The sequence below is a fragment of the Styela clava genome, chromosome 13 (genome assembly GCF_964204865.1).
Source record: "Styela clava chromosome 13, kaStyClav1.hap1.2, whole genome shotgun sequence".
Classification (NCBI taxonomy): domain Eukaryota; kingdom Metazoa; phylum Chordata; class Ascidiacea; order Stolidobranchia; family Styelidae; genus Styela; species Styela clava.
This window is the reverse complement of record NC_135262.1, coordinates 5,061,318-5,086,298: the sequence shown is the minus strand read 5'-3', so window position 1 is coordinate 5,086,298 and position 24,981 is coordinate 5,061,318. Positions and strand designations below refer to the sequence as shown.

At 32.9% G+C, this 24,981-nt stretch overlaps 2 long non-coding RNA genes across 2 annotated transcripts; both read right to left on the bottom strand.

The window, feature by feature from the left end:
• Positions 1–2,022: 2,022 nt before the first annotated feature.
• On the bottom strand, positions 2,023–2,913 carry LOC144431200 (uncharacterized). The gene is made up of 3 exons (XR_013479869.1): positions 2,840–2,913; positions 2,514–2,584; positions 2,023–2,079 (listed from the first exon to the last, which is right to left on the bottom strand). It is a non-coding gene; the product is annotated as an uncharacterized LOC144431200 (long non-coding RNA).
• A 3,984-nt stretch (positions 2,914–6,897) lies between these two features.
• On the bottom strand, positions 6,898–23,599 carry LOC120332950 (uncharacterized). Its single transcript, XR_013479916.1, has 7 exons — positions 23,495–23,599; positions 22,856–22,917; positions 21,788–21,910; positions 20,368–20,494; positions 18,125–18,253; positions 15,842–15,974; positions 6,898–9,719 (listed from the first exon to the last, which is right to left on the bottom strand). It is a non-coding gene; the product is annotated as an uncharacterized LOC120332950 (long non-coding RNA).
• Positions 23,600–24,981: the final 1,382 nt, after the last annotated feature.

Genomic DNA, 24,981 nt, shown 5'->3' with positions numbered 1-24,981 from the left:
TACAATACAATGAAATATAAACAATATAATGAAATATGAACAATACTTCTATAAACAAAATTTGGTGATATGAAAGCAAATACCAATCAGATATGCGGTCTTATTCATTCATTCGCATTCATTAAAAAATACATAATAAAGTGTTAATAAGTCATGCCAGATTATTTAATATTACAGAGATATATGTTCATAAATGGAATGGAGGAATGCAAAAAATCAAAATGCAGTAAAATAGAAACAATACTATTATAGACATATCCACTACATTTGGTAGATATATATGAAAACAAGTTACAATGATCATTTATGCTGTTTCATATTGTTCGCATCCATCAAAAATTACGTAACAATAAATTGTTAATGATTTAGTATTTTTCTATATATTAAAGCTTTGGATCTCACAAGTGCGGCTGCAATGCGTTTGTCTGGGACATCTTAGTTATCTTCATAGTTGCATGCTTCGATTTTATAAACTGGGTGTGGCAAGTCCAAGATTAATGATTAAGAAAACCTGTAAATAAAAACAAAAAATTAGTCATGAAGCAGGTGGTATGGCATTATTTTTTGCTTTCATATTATAAAATGATATAGACATACGATTAACAAATAATTAATCCCATTGGGTAATTCAATCTGGCTTGCCTGATGCTGCCACAACTAACCTGAAACTAAATTTTTATGTTCCAGCTAAAAATAGCTCAGAGAATTTGTTGGGATTGAAAATAAATTCAATTTTGGTACGATGCTTTCTGTTTTCCGCATTCACTTTTGTAAAACTGTTGTTCATAAAATGTAACTTTTCATGTCACACTTAGATGGCCCGCCGGGTAGGTAGGCATAATTTTTGGCCCTTGGTTCAAAAACCTTGTCCACCCCTGCTCTAAAGTCTTCATATTTAGGTTTCCCACAATGCTTTTCAAAAAATTCAGAAAAAGAAAGAGTTTTGTGGTGGTCTTGTGGGCACTAACTAATTGCAGCAGCAGTGATCATGGGTCTTACCCTTTCGACTTTGTTTGACATTAGCAAAATCCTTTCATATTCTAAAGGAAACTCATGCTTACGATTACTCGTTTTTTTAATTACAAGAATGAATCATCCATGTTTCCAAGACATAATAAGTTCCCAATTTAAAAATGAGAACTTTTCCTAGAAGTAGGCACATCGTTACTTTATAAGACGAGGGCTAGAAAACATGCACGATATGGTAACCCTGACTATAGCGATAATAAAATAAATATTTAGTGGTGAACATCTATTTAAAAAAACATTACATGTCTTTGACTTTGCGCTATAAAAATGTGTATATAGCCTACATATTAAAGCTTGATCATTCAAATATTAACAACTGTTTGAATGAGATAACTCGCTCATTATATCCGACTAACGGCGTTTTAACATGATATATCAATTCATACTTAAGATTTGGAGAGGTTCTCATTACATACTTGCTTTGCTGGTCAGGCCTCGATAAGCTTCCATCTCACTCAGTGAGGCATATCAGTCAGTTGACAACAACTTTTGATGAAACGATAAATTGTCTTGCTAATTTTCATGTAGTGGTTAAGAAAGCTGAAAATTAATATATGCGACTTAATGTAGTGTATAGGATAGATTTATCTAATATAATAATTTTATATTAGCACAGCAAAGGTAAGCAAATACTTAATTATGATATTAAATAATTTTGTGACTCAATTTTCTAAAAAATTTAAACAATCAGGTATTGATAATATTTATTACCTAATCTTGGTTTTTTATTTTTACCTGTTATTGGCGAGATTTTTTTTTAATAAAAATACAATCAGTTTAACTGAAATTAGTTATTAGGGTATTTTTTTCACCTTACAACAAACATTTTTTGGCTAATATTTTTCTAAGATTACAATGGCAATAAAAATGCACTACAACAAAACATGTTCCAGCCGTTTTATTGATGATACGATTATTTATTTACGACCAGCAATGCGTAGAAAAATTGCCTTCTGATAAACATATCTTGCTTTAATAAACATACTATTTTACCTGAATGTGTAGGTCCATTAACACAATCTTCATTCTTCCCTCTTCTCTGCAAATTTCCTGAAAATATATGTAAAATATTAAATGCAGTTTGCAAATGTAACAAATTACTCATTTCATTATTTTTCCATGGTATTATATTTTAATTGAATCTGTTCTAAATTCTAATTCTAAAAATCAGTTATTGATAATGTTCAAAGATGTACTATTATTTTAACCTTTTTATAATTTTTAATAAAATTATAAATTATATTAAAAAATGAAATACCATTTAATAAAAATATGCAATTGCTGTTTTTGAAGTCCACTAATTAATAAAATTCACTGAACTTCTTGAACTATTCAATTGAACTTCTTACCATACAATATTTTTAGCAAATTTTATTTAGAAATAAACACAAAACAATACGAAAATTAATTATCGATGTCCAATAGCACAATTCACAATAGCATTAATAAAACAAAGCCTAATTAAATCAATACTAAAAATTTACTTGGTATATTTGTCCTTGGTTCTTCCTTCTGTTTCTCATTTCTTCATCTTCTTAGTCCTATATCTGGAAAGCTAAGATAACATTAATAAAACTAGAGCTGCGTGCAGCTTTAACAGGCTTCCCGCGTAAAAAAAAATTTGCATTTTATTGCTAGCTGAGAACTTCCGCACATTTGAGGTGAATTTCAAGTTTGTAGGACCAATTTGAAAAAATAATAATAATAAATAAATAATAATAATAATAAAACACAGGAATACAATAGGTTCCCTGCTGACAAGCAGTGGGAAGCCTAATTAGGCCTAATTGAACCAATATAAAAAATTTACTTGGTATATTTGACCTTGGTTCTTCCTTCTGTTCTTCATTTCTTCATCTTCTTACACCTATATCTAAAAAGCTAAGATAACATTAATAAAACTAAAGCTGCGTGCAGCTTTAACAGGCTTCCCGCGTAAAAAAAAATTTGCATTTTATTGCTAGCTGAGAACTTCTGCACATTTGAGGTGAATTTCAAGTTTGTAGGACCAATTTGAAAAAATAATAATAATAAATAAATAATAATAATAATAAAACACAGGAATACAATAGGTTCCCTGCTGACAAGCAGCGGGAAGCCTAATTAGGCCTAATTGAACCAATATAAAAAATTTACTTAGTATATTTAACCTTGGTTCTTCCTTCTGTTCTTCATTTCTTCATCTTCTTACACCTATATCTGAAAAGCTAAGATAACATTAATAAAACTAAAGCTGCGTGCAGCTTTAACAGGCTTCCCGCGTAAAAAAAAATTTGCATTTTATTGCTAGCTGAGAACTTCTGCACATTTGAGGTGAATTTCAAGTTTGTAGGACCAATTTGAAAAAATAATAATAATAAATAAATAATAATAATAATAAAACACAGGAATACAATAGGTTCCCTGCTGACAAGCAGCGGGAAGCCTAATTAGGCCTAATTGAACCAATATAAAAAATTTACTTAGTATATTTAACCTTGGTTCTTCCTTCTGTTCTTCATTTCTTCATCTTCTTACACCTATATCTGAAAAGCTAGGATAACATTAATAAAACTAAGCCTAATTAAATCTATACAAAAAATTTACTTGGTATATTTGTCCTTGATTCTTCATTCTGTTCTTCATTCCTTCATCTTCGTAGATCTATATCTGAAATGCTAAGATTAATAAAACTAAGCCTACTTAAATCAATATAAAAAATTTACTTGGTATATTTGTCCTTGGTTCTTCCTCCTGTTCTTCATTTCTTCATCTACTTAGTCCTATATCTGAAACGCTAAGATAATATTAATAAATCTAAGCCTAATTAAATCTAAATAAAAAATTTACTTGGTATATTTGTCCTAGGGTCTTCATTTCTTCATCTTCTTAAACCTATATCTGAAAAGCTCGGATAACATAAATAAAACTAAGCCTAATTAAATCTATATGAATAATTTACTTGGTATATTTGTCCTTGGTTCTTCCTTCTGTTCTACATTTCTACATCTTCTTAGTCCTATATCTGAAATGCTGAGATTAATAAAACTAAGCCTAATTAAATCTATATAAAAAATTTACTTGGTATATTTGTCCTTGGTTCTTCATTTCTTCCTCTTCTTACAACTATATCTGAAAAGCTAAGATAACAATAATAAAACTAAGCCTGATTAAATCTATATCAAAATTTACTTGGTATATTTGTCCTTGATTCTTCCTTCTGTTCTTCATTTCTTCCTCTTCTTACACCTATATCTGAAAAGCTAAGATAACATTAATAAAACTAAGCCTAATTAAATCTATATAAAAATTTACTTGGTATATTTGTCCTTGATTCTTCCTTCTGTTCTTCTTTTCTTCCTCTTCTTACACCTATATCTGAAAAGCTAAGATAACATTAATAAAACTAAGCCTAATTAAATCTATATAAAAAATTTACTTGGTATATTTGTACTTGGTTCTTCCTTCTGTTCTCCATTTCTTCATCTTCTTTGTCCTATATCTGAAAAGATAAGATGACATTAATAAAACTAAGTATAATTAAATCTAAATAAATAATTTACTTGGTATATTTGTCCTTGGTTCTTCCTTCTGTTCTTCATTTCTTCATCTTCTTAGTCCTATATCTGAAAAGCTAAGATAACATTAATAAAATTAAAACTGATCAAATCTATATAAAAATTTACTTGGTATATTTGTCCTTGGTTCTTCCTTCTGTTGTACATTTCTTCATCTTCTTAGTCCTATATCTGAAATGCTAAGATTAAAGAAACTAAGCCTAATCAAATCTATATAAATAATTTACTTGGTATATTTGTCCTTGATTCTTTCTTCTGTTATTCATTTCTTCATCTTCTTAGTCCTATATCTGAAATGCTAAGATTAAAGAAACTAAGCCTAATCAAATCTATATAAATAATTTACTTGGTATATTTGTCCTTGATTCTTTCTTCTGTTATTCATTTCTTCATCTTCTTAGTCCTATATCTGAAATGCTAAGATTAATAAAACTAAGCCTACTTAAATCAATATAAAAAATTTACTTGGTATATTTCTCCTTGGTTCTTTCTCCTGTTCTTCATTTCTTCATCTACTTAGTCCTATATCTGAAACGCTAAGATAATATTAATAAATCTAAGCCTAATTAAATCTAAATAAAAAATTTACTTGGTATATTTGTCCTAGGGTCTTCATTTCTTCATCTTCTTAAACCTATATCTGAAAAGCTCGGATAACATAAATAAAACTAAGCCTAATTAAATCTATATGAATAATTTACTTGGTATATTTGTCCTTGGTTCTTCCTTCTGTTCTACATTTCTACATCTTCTTAGTCCTATATCTGAAATGCTGAGATTAATAAAACTAAGCCTAATTAAATCTATATAAAAAATTTACTTGGTATATTTGTCCTTGGTTCTTCATTTCTTCCTCTTCTTACAACTATATCTGAAAAGCTAAGATAACATTAATAAAACTAAGCCTGATTAAATCTATATAAAAATTTACTTGGTATATTTGTCCTTGATTCTTCCTTCTGTTCTTCATTTCTTCCTCTTCTTACACCTATATCTGAAAAGCTAAGATAACATTAATAAAACTAAGCCTAATTAAATCTATATAAAAATTTACTTGGTATATTTGTCCTTGATTCTTCCTTCTGTTCTTCTTTTCTTCCTCTTCTTACACCTATATCTGAAAAGCTAAGATAACATTAATAAATCTAAGCCTAATTGAATCTAATAAAAAATTTACTTGGTATATTTGTCCTTGGTTCTTCCTTCTATTGTACATTTCTACATCTTCTTAGTCCTATATCTGAAATGCTAAGATTAATAAAACTAAGCCTACTTAAATCAATATAAAAAATTTACTTGGTATATTTGTCTTTGGTTCTTCCTCCTGTTCTTCATTTTTTCATCTACTTAGTCCTATATCTGAAATGCTAAGATTAATAAAACTAAGCCTACTTAAATCTATATAAATAATTTACTAGGTATATTTGTCATTGATTCTTTCTTCCGTCATTCATTTCTTCATCTTCTTAGTCCTATATCTGAAATGCTAAGATTAATAAAACTAAGCCTAATTAAATCTATATAAATAATTTACTTGGTATATTTGTCCTTGATTCTTCTTTCTGATATCTATTTCTTCATCTTCTTAGTCCTATATCTGAAATGCTAAGAATAATAAAACTAAGCCTACTTAAATCAATATAAAAAATTTACTTGGTATATTTTTCCTTGGTTCTTTCTCCTGTTCTTCATTTCTTCATCTACTTAGTCCTATATCTGAAACGCTAAGATAATATTAATAAATCTAAGCCTAATTAAATCTATATAAAAAATTAACTTGGTATATTTGTCCTAGGGTCTTCATTTCTTCATCTTCTTAGACCTATATCTGAAAAGCTTGGATAACATTAATAAAACTAAGCCTAATTAAATCCATATAAATAATTTACTTGGTATATTTGTCCTAGGGTTTTCATTCTGTTCTTCATCTCTTCATCTTCTTAGACCTATATCTGAAAAGCTTGGATAACATTAATAAAACTAAGCCTAATTAAATCCATATAAATAATGTACTTGGTATATTTGTCCTGGGGGTTTTCATTCTGTTCTTCATCTTCTTAGACCTATATCTGAAAAGCTTGGATAACATTAATAAAACTAAGCCTAATTAAATCCATATAAATAATGTACTTGGTATATTTGTCCTAGGGTTTTCATTCTGTTCTTCATCTCTTCATCTTCTTAGACCTATATCTGAAAAGCTTGGATAACATCAATAAAACTAAGCCTAATTAAATCCATATAAATAATGTACTTGGTATATTTGTCCTAGGGTTTTCATTCTGTTCTTCATCTCTTCATCTTCTTAGACCTATATCTGAAAAGCTATGATAACATTAATAAAACTAAGCTTAATTAAATCTAAATAAAAAAATTACTTGGTATATTTGTCTTAGGGTCCTTCTGTTCTTCATCTTCGTAGTCCCATATCTGAAAAGCTAGGATAAAACTAAGCCTAATTAAATCTATATAAATAATTTACTTGGTATATTGTTCCTTGGATCCTCCTTCTGTTCTTCATTTCTTCATCTTCTTAGACCTATATCTGAAATGCTAAAATAACATTGATAATATCTAGGCCTAATTAAATCCTTCTCACCCCTAATAGTGGGAATGTCCTAATGGGTATATCTATCAAAAAATAAAAATAAAAAAATAAAAAAAAATATGTAAAAACAAACAAACAAAAAAGCCATGGCATTCCTGTTAACTTTTTGCTCTTTTGTCGTTCTCTTGATGTCTTGTTTCCTGTTGGAAATATCTCAAGAAATATAGAATAGAAAATAATAGTTATGACAAATGAGCAATATATAGATAGAGGCTATTACGGAATTTTTAAATATGCAATATACAGATAGAGGCTTTTACGGAATTTTTAAGTATGCAACATCAAAAGTATACATAAAACAGAATTAGTATGATTGTACTCTAAAAATTAGCATATTCGACGAAAAATAAAAATGCATCAACGGGTCGGTATATTCGAAGTTGTAACACACAAAACTATTATCAGGTAAAAATAGCACTATTTTCAGAGGAATCCAATATTCTTAAGAAAATAACATAAGTAATAAACATTAATCAACAAAAATTAAAACATTGTGAATATATTTATTGGAAAACAAAATAAATATTGGATATGGAAAATATTAAGAATAGTTTTGGTATATCTGAATATGTCCTATTTTCTTAAACTATAAGAAATTAGGGCTAGTAAGAATGACGCCACCAAAAAGAGGCTTGTCAAACACCCTACATACTCGGATTTGTAAAATGCTTTGATTGTCATTTAAATTTTGATTGAAACGAAGGTACCGACATTCAACTGTATTGTCATGTTTACTGCCATAAATTTTGAAATAAAAAAAGATAATTTTGACCATTAATTGCCAGATTCTGTGGTCATTTTTACATTAGTATTGGCCGAACAAATATTGCCTAACTATGATTGCCATGCTGTGTATTCCCTCCCTTCATGGGCCCACCAGTCCCAAGAACCCCCAACCCCCGCCCAACCCATGTATATGTGAGTGTATTATATTTGTTTGATTTTTCGTTTTGTTTTTTGATGGAGATTCATCGACAGAAGAGACGAACCATGCCGGCCTGGTTTGTTTTCCGAAGACGATTCCAAACAAAGAACAAGTAGTGTTGATAAAGTACCGGTAATAGATTTGATTTGTGTGTTAGGTAGCATTGACAACCATGAATAGACTTTATCTAGTTCGTACTGAATACAAATGGTTTAAAAATTAGTAAATAAGCCAATATTAAGATACCATAGCATTATATTTTGAATGCTGATTCCTCATTAATCAGAAAAGTATTTGTATAATTAAGTTATATGACAAATATGTTGAATGAGGTCGCCTCCTTGTTGCCAAATTATTTAGGTAATCATCGGAACGTTTAGAATGGAATGGAGGGATGGAAGGGAAAATTTAACAAATTTAAAATATACACGATGCTTTGGTATAATAAACAAATCCACTATCTAATTTACATAAGACATGAACTATAAATTCCTAATTTTTCATCAATATTGAATCAAATATAAAAATTGTATTGTAGCAAAAAAAATTGATTTGGTTTATAAACAATGGTTCAATCAAGAATCTGTTTCCATTTATTAAAATCACACGAACCTGATTGGTCGACCCATGTTTTGATTAGAATTTTGTTCTTGCATGGAGGATTAAAGTACTTGTGCCATTGGGTATAGTCTAATATAGTCTCATGGCATTGGGTATAGTCTAAACTCTAAAATAGGCTTATGCCTTTGGGTATTGTTTAAAAAGTCCCTTGTCATTGGGTATACTGTAGTCTAAAATAGTCTCATGCCATTGGATATGGTCTTAAATAGTCTCATGCCATTGGGTATGGTCTTAAATAGTCTCATGTCATTGGATATGGTCTTAAATAGTCTCATGCCATTGGGTATAGTCTGAAATAGTCTCATGGCATTGGGTATAGTCTGAAATAGTCTCATGTCATTGGGTGTGGTCTTGAATTGTCTCATGCCATTGGGTATAGTCTGAAATAGTCTCATGGCATTGGGTATGGTCTTGAATTGTCTCATGCCATTGGGTATAGTCTGAAATAGTCTCATGTCATTGGGTATAGTCTTGAATTGTCTCATGCCATTGGGTATAGTCTGAAATAGTCTCATGTCATTGGGTATGGTCTTGAATTGTCTCATGCCATTGGGTATAGTCTGAAATAGTCTCATGCCATTGGATATGGTCTTAAATAGTCTCATGTCATTGGGCATAGTCTGAAATAGTCTCATGGCATTGGGTATAGTCTGAAATAGTCTCATGTCATTGGGTTTGGTCTTAAATAGTCTCATGCCATTGGGCATAGTCCTAAATAGTCTCATGCCATTGGGTATAGTCTGAAATAGTCTCATGCCATTGGGTATGGTCTTAAATAGTCTCATGCCATTGGGTAGGGTCTTAACTAGTCTCATGCCATTGGGTATGGTCTTAAATAGTCTCAAGTGCTCATGGCATTTGTTTGCAAGTTGTTCTCAAACATGCTTGATAAAACTCTCCTTCAGATGTGAGTTTCAGACTTCAGTTTTATTTACCATTTTTTATGATTCCAGAATCCAAGATCTGCAATTGAGAAAACCTGTAGAAAAAAAGTATAATAATAATCGTAATGTCGATGATATGATATTATTTTTTGCATTCGTATAATTGAGAAAATAAATCTTAGTAGTTGTATGAGAAGATCTTTCTAATTGTAGGCACGAGATAGGGTATTGATTAACCCCATGTGATAGCGTTCTAATTTTTTTCAAGGTTTGCAGTGAAAATGGTTCAACGTACTGAAACAATGGACTTACAAGCGGGTTCGGCAACCTTCTGTCACTCGCGGACCAAAATTAAGGATTGCTGGTCATTGACGGCCGCACCTAGTTTGTGAAAGTTAAAAACGAGCGGGTGGTGAATAAATAACATTTTTTCACACAGATCAGAAGTTCAATTTTAAGCAGTGCGTGACTGAATGCGCTAACTTCGTCGTCTTACTTGAAGAAATTATTTTACAAATGACCTGTTTTAGTTTTCTATGAAGAAGATACACTTTATAATAAAAATCGAGCACTGATACATCTCTCGAATAGAATATCGATTTATTTTATCATTGCATTGCATCTTAAAAAATTTCATGTTAATATTGATGTGCGCCTGAACTCTTTGCATTTAGCATTAACTTTGTTTGGGATTTTTTGTCATTTGTCTAATAATAATTAAATTATAGATAGACTCATTAAACGAGTAATTGGGAATTATGTACTTGTTATAATATGATTTAGTCTACACGTGGCTTACAATAAATTCTGTTACGTAAAGAATATAATCATCGAAACAGTTGTTTTGTTATTATAATTCAGTGACGCGTCGTGGGTCGGAATATATTACTCTGCCGGTGAGATCTGGCGATTCAATTTTGATTGATCTCAGTATCCGGTTTTTCATGTTTCACAAATACATCGAACATCTGAAACTAAATTTGTAATATCCTAGCGTCATCGAATATCAGCGTAATAAAAATCAAAACACATAAGTAGCATTGTGACAAAAAGTCATAACAATTAATTGTTTTTGACTCGATTTTTTGAATAATGACCCGTTTTCCAGAATATTCCCACTAACCATATAAACTTTCTTATGTTTCATAGTCATGTCATCTTCACTTTTTTTTCTTGCAAACTCATATGGCATTTTTATTGGAGTTTACTATGATGACCATCTTGCGACAATGTTTCTAATTAAATTTGAAAAAATTAATTTTTAGTTATCAGATTTTTTACGCATTTGAATGATATAAATAGTTTTTATTCTAATTAACTTGCTACCAGACAAATCTGGGTCGAGCATTTAAATTAATTTGAAATTTATAGGTGAATCAACAGACAACAAGTCAATATATAATTTCTTACCCTCGACAAATCAAAAAATACTTTGAACCCATATGTTGTCAACTGACCGACATACAGACTGTGAATTCTGAGAAGTCAGATTTACAAAAAATGAACCCACAACAGCGATTTTTAAAGAGCGAAGGAGGTTCAGTACTAAGATTTTTTAACCTAACTACCAGAAGCTACATCTAAAATTAGGCGTTCCATTTTCTCAGTTTCTACCAATGGGTGATTGTGCAATAAATTAATTCAATTCATGACAGAACAGCAATGCGGACAAGGAAACAGACAAAGCACGTTGAAACTAAAAGGACTTTTTAACCTAACTAACAGAAGCTACATCTAAAATTAGGCGTTCCATTTTCTCAATTGCTACCAATGGGTGATTGTGCAATAAATTAATTCAATTCATGACAGAACAGCAATGCGGACAAGGAAACAGACAAAGCACGTTGAAACTAAAAGGACTTTTTAACCTAACTAACAGAAGCTACATCTAAAATTAGGCGTTCCATTTTCTCAGTTGCTACCAATGGGTGATTGTGCAATAAATTAATTCAATTCATGACAGAACAGCAATGCGGACAAGGAAACAGACAAAGCACGTTGAAACTAAAAGGACTTTTTAACCTAACTAACAGAAGCTACATCTAAAATTAGGCGTTCCATTTTCTCAGTTGCTACCAATGGGTGATTGTGCAATAAATTAATTTAATTCATGACAGAACAGCAATGCGGACAAGGAAACAGACAAAGCACGTTGAAACTAAAAGGACTTTTTAACCTAACTAACAGAAGCTACATCTAAAATTAGGCGTTCCATTTTCTCAGTTGCTACCAATGGGTGATTGTGCAATAAATTAATTCAATTCATGACAGAACAGCAATGCGGACAAGGAAACAGACAAAGCACGTTGAAACTAAAAGGACTTTTTAACCTAACTAACAGAAGCTACATCTAAAATTAGGCGTTCCATTTTCTCAGTTGCTACCAATGGGTGATTGTGCAATAAATTAATTCAATTCATGACAGAACAGCAATGCGGACAAGGAAACAGACAAAGCACGTTGAAACTAAAAGGACTTTTTAACCTAACTAACAGAAGCTACATCTAAAATTAGGCGTTCCAATTATTCAGTTGCTACCAATGGGTGACTGTGCAATAAATTAATTCAATTCATGACTAAACAGCAATGCGGACAATGAAACAGACAAAGCACGATGAAATTAAAAGAACGAACGAAATAAACTTTCAAGATTTTGTTCTAACACAAGCTACATCTAAAATTGAGCGTTCCATTTTCCCAGTTACTATCAATTGACGACAGTAAGGGAAAGATGCAACTGCAAATAATTAATTCAATCTACGACCGAACAACAATGCGGACAAAATTTTCACCTTATTAGGACATGCTTCATTGTGAGTCCAATTTATTATCTATGTCTATGTGGTGACAATTTACAAAAGCATGGTTCACACTTGCTGAGCAGCGAGCAAATTTAGGAAAGTGGAGTACTTAGTAAGAATGGGCAATTGAGATTAGGCAATTGGAGAGCCGTTAAAAAAAATTGATATTCAGAGATACAAAAGCTAAATGAGATTCGGTTCCAGTCTATCAGTTAATTTCGTCTAAATTTAATTTTAAGATTTGACAGCAAATATTTGGAAATGAATCCTGGCTGTTTTTACTGAAAACATCCAAAACAAAATAACACTTTTCACACTTGAAATAACTCATAGCGTCAAATGTGGCACTTTTCGACTGAACATTTTTTTTTTAATGGGCGTCATGAAACCGTCTCATAGAAGAAGGCTTGTAAAATGGATATCAAATTGCTAGCACTTCCATTAGAGCAAATTTGGATAAAACTAGTCGAGAAAAAAAACTAGCAGCAAATTTCTCTCTGAATTTTTTTTTTTTAATTTGGTGTGGCAATAAATTTAAAGAATAGTTTTCAGAAATTTATGCGTTTTAAGTCATTATTTTTGCAATGACTCCTAATAATGCCTTTATAAGATCAACAACAAAAAAAACATTTAGTGCCTGCAACTAATGGAAAACATATGTTGAATTGGGATGCGGCCCGCGGTTTTACCCAGGTATCATCTTCTGACCCGTCTGCGAGAAAGGTTGCACACCCCTGATTTAAAGAGATGATTCAAATGAATCAGACTTTACGCTAAAGCCTGACAAGTGACAATATATATTCGTTATATACAAGTCTATTCAAACAAATATACTCTTCTCTTTCTTAAAGAGTGAATGAACATTTTTAAAAGTGCTTATTGCTAGCCAACATGGAATGAATAAATAAACGGCAAACACAGCCATAAACAATTTACGGGCTATAACGTATTTCGGTGTGAGCAAGTATATTGAATAGAAAATTTGTTTTGCCTCAGTATCAAACTTCCAAATAAGAATACACCTTTTGTGTTCTAAACGCTACACTTAACTTTCACTCTTCTATTTCAATTAATTAATTGATATTAGGAACCGAATAAAAATTGGAAAAACAAAAAATATGCGACAGCGACAAAATGAAAGATGGGAAATGTGTGAAAATAATTCACACTAGCAGGGAATGTTTTATACCGAAAAAAATGAAAATGTAAAAACTAGTCAAGCGACTTGACAGCAAAAAATAATTGAAATACAGTGCGCAACGCTAAGAACTTTACGAAGAAACGCCTTCGAATAAACTTGTCTAATTAACAAATCAAATTTCAGCAATAGCCCATCAAATACGCTCATTTTGTCATATGATTATAATTTCACCTCTTTCTTATATTTTTTAGGAATTTGTTTCATTTTGTGTTATTTTTTCAGTGCACGCACAAGCTTGGACAGTGCTCCGCAATAATAGGAGAGACAAAATATCGCATAAATAATATTAATTAATTTACCTGCCTTTAGTTCAAATAGCTGAGTGTGTTACACTAGAGATGTACCGATATCACAAAAATACGAATTAAAACTAATTATAATCGGACAGTTTGAAACACTTTTTATGGCTGTGGTTGCCGCGATATTTCGGAAAAAAGAACTTTTGTCGGCGCTACCGCAGGTTACAATAAACACACAATTAAATTAATAAAGCAAGACATTATAAGTAGTCTCTGATTATTCGTCAATTGAATACTTCAACAACTACAAACTCATTACAACAACAAAATCATTACTCAACAACATAACAGAAAAAACATTATACGTCGAAAAAGTTGGCCTTTTCCGTAAGTGGCCTGTCTAATTGCGCGAACAGTTTCATGGAAATTTCCGTTTTCTTTCAAATTTTTCAGAACGTGGTTTTTATATCAAATTTAAATTTTTTGCATTAATGGCAAAGGTCTCACAAAATTCCTCTGCACATTATTCATAATACACATAATTTAAGATTGAATAAGAAATATATTACACAAAAACAATTGATGTTGGCGATCCGGATGCGTTAATTGATTCGCGTGCATTGTAAACTGGCGCTAGTAATCTTAGTTTTCAATTAGAAAACTCATAGCATAACGTCGTATTTTGTTTTTTACATATTCGAAAACACAGTAATTTTTAAATTTCTTCCTAATTGCATATCAAAAATGTCAATATAAAATTTCGGCACAAAATATCCGAATTAGTTGAACTAGTTTGTCTGAAATAGCTAAAAAGAACAGGTCAGAATCCTGTTTATACCTGCGGGGGTGGGGACGTGCTTGGTTCTTAGTTCAGATCCACTTAAATTTTAAAACATTTTTGATCATCTTTAAAAGCTAACTATATTGGAAATATCGGTATACATTTAGCCGATACCGATACAATACCAATGCCGAAAAATTGGTCGATATTGCCGATACCGATACATCGTTACATCTCCACACCAGACTAAAGGACACAACAGGGACCATTGCTCTAGTTAATGTGTTGTTCAGAATGATTGTTGCTATCTTTTCACGCCAAATTAAAAATTGTCTGGTTCTAACAGACTTTGCCATTAGAAATTTATAGGTGCGTATTGGTACTTAAACTGGGGAAAATAAACGAAGAAATGCAATCTTTCTCCTATAAGATAAGTTTATACTCAATCTCAATGGAATTATCTTTCAGTACAGTGAGTATACTATAATAGCTAAGTGTATACTGGGTCAGATCCCGGGTATACCAGTAACAATTGGTAAACGCTGTACTACAGCATGATTCCAAAAAATTTCCCGGGTCGTTTTGTGTTTTTGAACGCGCACAGGGCCCGTCCAACATCGGGACTCACTAATTCATAAAGTGTTTATCTATCTACGGCAACAAATTTTGCGAGATGAATTACATTGGCGAGTAGAAACCATGCTATGCAAAAAAAAATAACTATTGCGGAGAGATATACAGAAAAAGTCTGCGGCTACGTTATTTTTGAGTACAATCTATAGTCATAAATCAACATTAATTTTGACGCAGTTTGTTAATTTAGCACACATAATATCTTGTGACCAGAGTGAGACTTCTATCATGAATTCATGTAGCTATTATTTGTGAGGTACATACGAGGAAAATAAAAATTGAAAACTATGCAACGCGTTCTAAAAGTTTCAAGAGCACTATTTTAGTGTATTAGATTGGGGTCTTTCGTACAAAGCTCTTAACACCAATGCAAAAATATGAGATTTAAAAAAAAATGCGCCAAGTTTCAAAAAACAAATAAGTAATTATCTAGTTAGGTATAGGAGCAATGTGAAAATTTGTATTTCCAGCGCAATTTGCATTTCTAACCCGGGTGGATTCTTAAGTTGATCCTAAATATGCAATAAAATTGAAAAAGACTCAAAAGATTTCGATTACATACTTGTTCTACTGGCCAGTCTCGATAGGCTGTCATCTTGCTCTGTAATAAATACCGGACAAACGACCATCACGACGAATTTCTTTCGATGAAATGATGTACTGTCTTGTCAACTTTCAAGCAGTGTCTCTGAAAGCTGAAAATAAATGTATTTTTAGTTCATTCGCAAATTAGCTGTGACGTATATAGAGGGTATGATAGCTATAGCTACTGCCATTGGCGACTTTGGATTGTGGCGCAAAAAGAATGAAACATTCTAATCGTAAATTATCACAAAATATTGTGCCTCATCCGCCGCATAGGCAGATAAAAGTGGAAGTTTGCATATCTGCAGTGGAATATAGTAAATTTTACATAAGTAAAAAAATGGATGAAGAAAAGATTTTTTGAAATTATTTCAGAGGAGACAGCTCCCCCAAACCCTAGGGGTACAGTCGGACCCAAGTTGAGAAACACAGCTACATCATATCCACTGGTTATTGGTCCAGATAGTGGGTTGTTCCCAATGATTGTTGCTTCCTTTTAACGCTAAATTACGGGTTTGCTTGTCAGAATAGTTAAATCGATGGTGCAATTCTACGAAATGAAAATGGTACGTTGCTAATAGACTTTGCCATCGAAAATGATGAGCGCATTGGTGCTTAAATTGGAAAGGGGGAACGAAGAATGCAATTTTTCTGCCATACGCTTATACTCGATATACAAAAATAAATAAATTTTTGTCAGATTTCCCAAACTTACAAATATTACCTATTAAGCATGATCATTTAGTACGGTGATATGCAATCGGGTATACTATATACCAGGGGTGGGCAGGGTTTTCTGATCAGGGGCCTAATATGTCACTCACTCATATAGGCGGGCCATGTAAGTATGACTCAAAAAGTTACATTTTATAAACAATATTCACAGTGTTACAAAAGCAATAGTGGAAAACAATGGGCCTCGTGCCAAAACTAAATTTAACCGCAAATTTCATGAGCAATTTTTAGCTAAAACATTAATATTTGGTTTCAGTTTGGTTGTGGCAACATCAGTATCAGTTGGTATTTTTGTCTGACTGTTCTTTGTATTTGAAAATTATACAATTGCAAAATATGTATTTGGAACCAGGAGTATGTCTTCATAAGATCAGATCAGAGAGCAACAGAAATAGCCAGAAACAAGAGCAAAATATTTTTTTATCCCCTAAACCCTACCCGATTGTTTACCTAGTCAGATCCCGGGTATACATAAAACAGTTGGTATACAGCTATAGTCTGATTCGAATAAATATCACGACCCGTTTAAAGTTTATAAACGCGGATAAGTCACGTTCAACATCGGGACTCACTACTAGGGCTGGTCATTTTCGAATACCTAATGATTTCAGAATCGAATCGAATTGTTTATTCGAATCAAATCGAATATCGAATACTTGAGAGATTTAAAATTGTATGTAACTTTCTTATTGTATTAGATCTTCCAGACTCATAAATTACTGAAAACATAGAATACATTGCTGAGCGTTCACACTTCATCAATATCTCACGACAGAAAAGAGTCATATGTCAGAGTTGCGCCGAAAAAATATGGCTTCAATAAAATAAATTGAGAAATTTATCTCGACCACCGGCGGAAAAAAAAGATGGCGGCGATTCGAAATTGAAAACGATTCGAATAAATTACAAGTCGATTCGAATATTCGAATCCCACAAAGGACAAAACACCCCCGCTAACGTTAAAATAATAAATTAATAATTATCCTGTCAGGATTTGGGTTATAAATGCAGATTCCGATGGAAACACAAATTTTTTGAATCGTTCCTATCCCTAGCTAGATAATAAGTTATGTACTTCGCGAATATTAGCAATATAAAGTCATGATAGAAGTCTCACTTTGGTCACAAGATATCATTTAGATACGAGATTAACCAATTGCGCCAAAATTAGCGTTGATTTATGACTATAGATTGTGCTCAGAAATAACGTAGCCTCAGACTTTTTTCGTATATCTCTCCGCAAACTTTTCTGCATATTATGGTTTCTGCTCGCTCATGTAATTCATCTCGCAAAATGTGTGGTCGTAGATAGATAAACACTTAATGAAGTAGTGAGTCCCGATGTTGAACGGAACCTGTGTGCGTTCAAAAACACAAAACGGGCCGGGAAATATATTCGAATCATGATAAAGCCGTAGTGTATTAGAACCACACCATTTTCATTTCGTAGATCCCACAAAAGATCATTAAATTGATCCTAAATATGCAAATGAAATTGAAAGACTCATAGATTTTGATTACATACTTGCTCTGCTGGCCAGACTCAATAGGCTTCCATCTTGCTCAGTGATGAATACCAGGGAACTGACAAGACGACTTTCTCTTGACGGAATGATATACTGTCTTGCCAACTTTCAATCAGCGTTTTAGAAAGCTGAAATTAAATATATTTTTAGTTCATTATTAAATTAACAGTAGCGTAAATAGGGTTTGACAGCTATAGCTCCTACCATTGGCGACTTTGGATTGTGCCTAATCACCAATTATAAACTAAACAGCTAAACGTGAAGTTTGGATATCTGCAGTGGAATATAGTAAATTTTACATAAGTAAAATGCTGGGTAATGAAAATACTTCATGAAGTAAAATTATTACAGGACCTCCATCGAAACCCTGGAATAGATCGACCCAAGAGGTTCGGTTCAATCGAACCCAGATTAAGAAACACCGCTATAGACTGTGTCGTACTCATTATACTATGTTCAATGGTTATTGCTCCAGTTAATAGGTTGTTCATAATGATTGTTGCTGCCTTTTTAACGCCAACTTACGGTTTCGTTGGGCAGAATAGGTAAATCAATGGCGCAATTCTACGAAATGAAAATAGTCTGGTTCTAACAGACTAAGCGCGTTCTGGGGCTTAAACAGGCGAAAAGGGAAACGAAAAAATGCAATTTTTCTGCTAGACGATAAGCCTATACTCAATATACAAAAATATAATTTGACACAAATTTCTCCCGACAATCACAAATGTTACCTATTTGGAATGACCTTTTTGTGCGGTGATATTCAAACGGGATTAATATATACTCAAGTGTATACCGAGTTAGATCAAGGGTATATAAATAAAAATGGGTATACAGTTATAGCCTGATTCGAATCGAATATCTTTTGCGGCCGTTTTTTTTTTTGAACGCGCACAGAACACGTTCAACATCGGGACTCACTATGTCATAAAGTGTTTTTATATCCACGGCCACGAACTTTTCGAGATAGATAACATAAGCAAGTACAAATCATACTATTGGCGAAGAGATATACAGAAAAGTATGCGGCTACGTTATTCGCAAAATCCGAGTACAAGCTATCTGCAGGGGTTGGCAAGCTTTTTGGATCACGGACCAATATGCTTTGCGCCAAAACAAATTTAATCACATTTTCAACAAATTTCGTGAGATATTTTATGCTAGACCCTTTATATTTTGTTTTAGTTCGGTCGTGGCGGGTCCAGATTGAATCATCCAGCAGACCGGATTCAGCCCGCGGGCCGTGGGTTGCCCGTGTCAGAGCTATAGTCATGAATGGCGTAAATTTTCAATTTTTTGTCAATTCAGCACACATAATATCTTGTGAAAAAGGTGTGGTTCTAGACTTTGTTATAAAAAGTATGAGCGCGCATTGGTGCATAAACTGGCAAAAATAGAAACGAAGAAATGCAATTTTTCTGCTAAATAAAAAAAATTGCGGTTTTCCAAACATTACTACAAATATTAACTAGTAGGAATGATCTTTTGGTACGGTGTTATTCAACCGGGTATACTCTATACTCAAGTGTATACCAAGTCAGATTCCGGGTATACATATAACAATTGGTACACGATGGAACACTGGAGCTATAGCCTGATCTAAATAATCAAATTTCCCGGCCCGTTGTGTTTTGGAACGCGCACAGGTGCCGTTCAACATCGGGAATCATTAATTCATAAAGTGTTTATCTATCCACGGGCACAACTTTTGCGAGATGAGTTACATGAGCGAGTAGAAACCATAATATGCAAAAAAAAAATTTGCGGAGAGATACGAAGATACTGCGATACTCCGATACGAGATACTGCGGCTACGTTATTTATGAGCACAATCTACAGTCATATAGCAACGTTAATTTTGACGTAGTTTGTTAATTTAGAACATATATTATTGTGACCAGAATAAGACTTCTGTCATGACTTCACAAAACAATTTTATTCCAGGTTATATTAATAAATAACCTTAGTTATTTGCGAGGTATATATATACGAAGAAAATAAAAATTGAAAAATATTTAACACATAGTAAAACGTTCAAGAGCACTATTTTAGTATATATATTAGATTGGGATCGTTCGTACACCTTCGACACTAAGTTTCAAATTAATACCTATCTAATTAGGAACAAATTGAAAATTCGATATTTTCCTGCGCAATCTATAGGGGTTGTGCAAAAGATCCCTAGATCGAACCTAAATATACAAATAAGACTGAAGAAAATTAAAATATTTCGATTACATACTTGCTCTGCTGGCCAGATTCGATAGGCTTTCATCTTGCTCAGTGATGAATATCAGACAAATGAAGAGGCATTTCTTTTGATGAAATGATGTACTGTATTGCTAAGTTTCAATCAGTGTTTCAGAAAACTGAAAATAAATGTATTTTTAGTTAATTCTCAAATTATCAGTGACGTATTTAGGTAATGACAGCTATGGCTACTACCATTGGCGACTTTGGATTCCGGCGCAAAAAGAGTGTGAAGTTCTAGTCATAACTTGTTACAATAAAATATTTCTGACTAATCACGAATTCCAAATTGAAGAGTTAAACGTGGAAGTTTTCATATCTGCAGTGGAATATAGTGAATTTTACATAAGTTAAGCTGAGTAAAAAAAAAGGACCTTCATCGAACCAAGTTGAGAAACACCGATATAGACAGTGCTGTACTAGTTACACCATATTCACTGGTTATTGGTCCAGTTAATGAGTTGTTCAGAATGATTGTTTCCACCTTTTTAACGCCAAATTACAGTTTTGTTGGGCAAAATAGTTAAATACATGGCGCAATTCTACGAAATAAAAATGGTCTGTTTTTAATAGACTTTGCCATTAAAAACGATGGGGGCATTGGTGCTTGAACTGGCAAATGGGGTAACGAAGAAACGCAATCTTTCTGCTATAAGCTTATACTTTATGTACAAAAAAGTTTTCGCAGATTTCACAAAATTACAATTATTACCTAGTAGTAATGATCTTTTGGTGCGGTGATATTCAACCGGGTATACCATATTAGCTAAGTGTATGCCAAGTCAGATCTCGACTATACAAATACCAATTGGTAAACAGCTATAGACTGATTCGAATAAATGTCAAGGCTCGTTTTTAGTTTATAAATGCGCATAAGCCACGTTCAACATCGGGACTCACTATATTCATAAAGTATTTGTCTGTTCAAGCCACGAATTTAGCGAGATGAATTACATGAGCGAGTAGAAACCATACTATGCAAAAGATAATGGTTGGAGGACAAATACACAGAAAAATATGCGGCTACGTTATTCGCTAATTTTTGAGCATTAGCACACATAATATTTTGCGACCCGACTAAGACTTCTGTCATGACTTCACTAAACGCAACGCGTAGTAAAATGTGTAAGAGCACTATTTTAGTGTATTAGATTGGGATCTTTCGTAAAGGCCCTCAGAACTAATGCAAAAATGTGAGATTTAATAAAACCACCTTCGCTAATAAACAAATGACAATTTGTAAATTTGTATTTTCAGCGCAATCTGCAATTCTAACCCAACTCCGACACAATAATTACAAATTTATTATTCTGAACGTCAGCGGGGGTGTTTGGTTTTTACCGGGGGAGAGGGTGTACAAAAGATACTTAAATTGATCGTAAATATGCAAATGAAAGATTTCGATTACATACTTGCTCTGCTGGACAGACTCGATAAGCTTTCATCTTGTTCAGTAATGGATACCAGACAAATGACAACGACGAATTTCTTTTGATTAAATGATGTTGTCAACTTTCAAGCAGTGTTTTAAAAATCTGAAAATAGATGTATTTTTAGTTTTTCACAAAATATCATTGGCGTGTCTAAGGTATTACAGCTATGGCTTCTGCACTAGGCGCCGAATAGTGCACCAAAAACTAGGGTTCCAATCGAAACCAGGTTAAGAAACGTCTCTCTCTATACGCAGCGCTGTACTCATTACAGCATATTCACTGGTTATTGGTCTGGTTTGAAGTTCAATTTCAATTAGTTAGATGATTAGAATGATATTTTAGTGCAGTGATAATTAACCGGGTATACTATATACCCAAATGTATACGAAGTCAGATCCCAGGTATATAAATAACTATTCTGAACGCGAAAAAAATATTTACTGGTGAAGAGATAAACAGTAAAGTCTGCGGCTACCTTTGTTATTTGCGCGGTACATACAAGAAATTAAAAACTTAAAAAAAAAAGGTTTAACACATAGTAAAAGATTGAATAGCACTGTTTAGTGTATAAGATTGGGATCATTCGTACATAGCCCTCGAAACTAATGTAAAAATGTGAGATATGATAAAAAATCCCCTTGCAAAACAACAACCCTCGAAATTGTGTCCCAGCAATCAAAAGGGGCGTATTTTTAAACTTTGTCATGGCCGCGATTTTGCGTAGATACATCCCTGCAAATAATTCAGAGTTTTCCCCAAATTTATGAAATATTACTTATTTGGAATGATCTGTCAGTACATTGTGTTGCACCTTATCAGACTCTACAGTCACAGATATATGCAGACGTTTAATTTCATAAGATACTACTCGCCGTTTTAGAATATAACAAATATTATTATAACAAGAAACTATCCAATGCGTTTTTTACAATTGTTTATGAAATATATGACTCATCACTTCTAGGCAGTAATATGTAGCATTATCACACTGTTTACGGGAATCAATAGATGTCGAAAAATCAATTAAAATGTTTAAATATTATTTACTTGAAGATTTTTTCCTCGGTTTCGTATCTTCATTCTTTCTTCGTATCTTTCAAGTTCTGAATCTGAAAAATTAGGATATTAACAATAAACGGTTGCATAATTTGGAAGCATTTCTAAATGCGTGAACGGGACTATATCAAGTCCTAATAGCCAGAAAATATAAAAGCCATGACAAGTATAAGCTATATATATCCTCGTAAATCCATGAATTCGGGGTTTCCGAGTTATGTATTACATTTGGCTAAAGCGTGTCATGCTAAGTCCAGCTTAATTAAGTAGTGACAAACCGTATATCGGGCGCGGCTTAAAAAGTTTGAGTCCCACTGAATTTCAAGCAATTATATTTGAGGACTCCTGAGAAAATATCAAAAATCTGATCGGTAATGTTGTTAATTTTGTATCTTTTGATATCTTGTCAATTTACGAATCGCACGTAAGTTTAAATTTGTATTCCATTTTGAAAGTAAGGAGATTGTCATTTTAACCAACAATATTTAGAAATCAGATTATGAAAAACAATACGGACAAAAATTGAGATAGTGAGCAACAGCCTTGCACTGGGCCCCGAAAAATTGATCTTTCATACAACCAAAAGGGAAAGCAGTAGAAAGTAGAAACATAAGTTATAATTAAATTTACCTGAATATTGTTCCAAAGAGACAACGTAATGAAGAGTTGGCGTAATATTCTAGTAGCTGCCCGCGACAAAATCGACCGCACTCCATCATGTACATTTGCTACTGAGGCGTTGTCGCTTGTGCTTCGCGCGCCAAATGTTTGACGAAAACGCTAATTAATAATTTGTAATCAAAAGTTTTTAATTGGCCCCGTTACTCCTGATCAACCGTGGGTTGCCACGATTCGATCACGCTTCTGACACGTGTTCACACAACATAAACAATGCAGATGACAGTCGGCATTCGCTTAATATTACTTGTGATTATTTGAATATCCCATTTACACCAATTTCTTCGTCCAAACCAAACGCTGGAGACATAACTAGGGGCGGATTAAGCGCCTTTGGTGCCCCAAGCACTGAAGAATTTAGTGCCCTCTCATGTGTAATTTGATTATAAAAACCGATAAACCACATAGGTGTATTATCCATTGAAAATAATCACAACTAACAGTAAATAAAACAACTTTTACGAACATTTTTAGTTTTTTTACCGGTTATATATAGCCGATATATATATATATATCGGCCGTTTACTGCCGATATGAAATATCGGCAAACACGCAATATCGGGCCGATATATCGGTTGAGCTTCAATCCCGATGGAGTGTGACAATAAAGATTCATGCCTCCAGTCTCAACGTGAATCGAAATACCGAAGGATACAAGTCACAACTGTAGTTTGAAATTTTACCGGTACCTAGTAGTCTACCTCAGAGTGGTTCAAGGTTGCTAGGTTGAAGGACCGCAAAAACTTTTCGTGTCCAACAATTAAGTTTCAGTGTTTACTTTTAATAAAGAAGTTTAATATGATGTTTGAAGACGAAAAATAAGCGAACATTTTGAAGTTTGAGTCGTCTAGTGAACTCGTAATATTTAATAAACACCGATAAACTATATAAAATTCTGATCTAAAATGTCTGTAGTGCTCCTGTTTGCATGGTGCCCTAGGCACGTGCTTATATTGTTTAATGGGTAATCCGGCGATGGACATAACATACATAGAAATGTAATCGAGTTACATCCGAAGATCATATTTAATTTCTCAAGACAAATGCAGACCGATGGTAAACATTGATAAACACTCGATTTAGCGAAGAGCTATTCAAACTGGGGTCGCAACACATTACATTAAGTAAAAATATAAATCTCACTATTTTGAAAAATTGCATGAGATCAGAGAAGCGCCGGGCTTGCAGTTTTAAAAGCCCCGATTTAGCCAACTCTCACACCTTTTTATTACTCAGGGGATTTCGTCAAACCCCAAAGTTTTGAACTGTTGAAACCAGGGATGCAACCATAGAACCTAGTAGGGTGAGTCAATTTTGTGCAAGATATAGAACAGGGGTGGGCATCCTTTTTTTTCTGCTTGCGCGACAAAATCGGCTGTATTTATTTACAAAATTCTTTCGCTTGCCCACCAAAATTAAGAACAATGCTTTTCTACTTT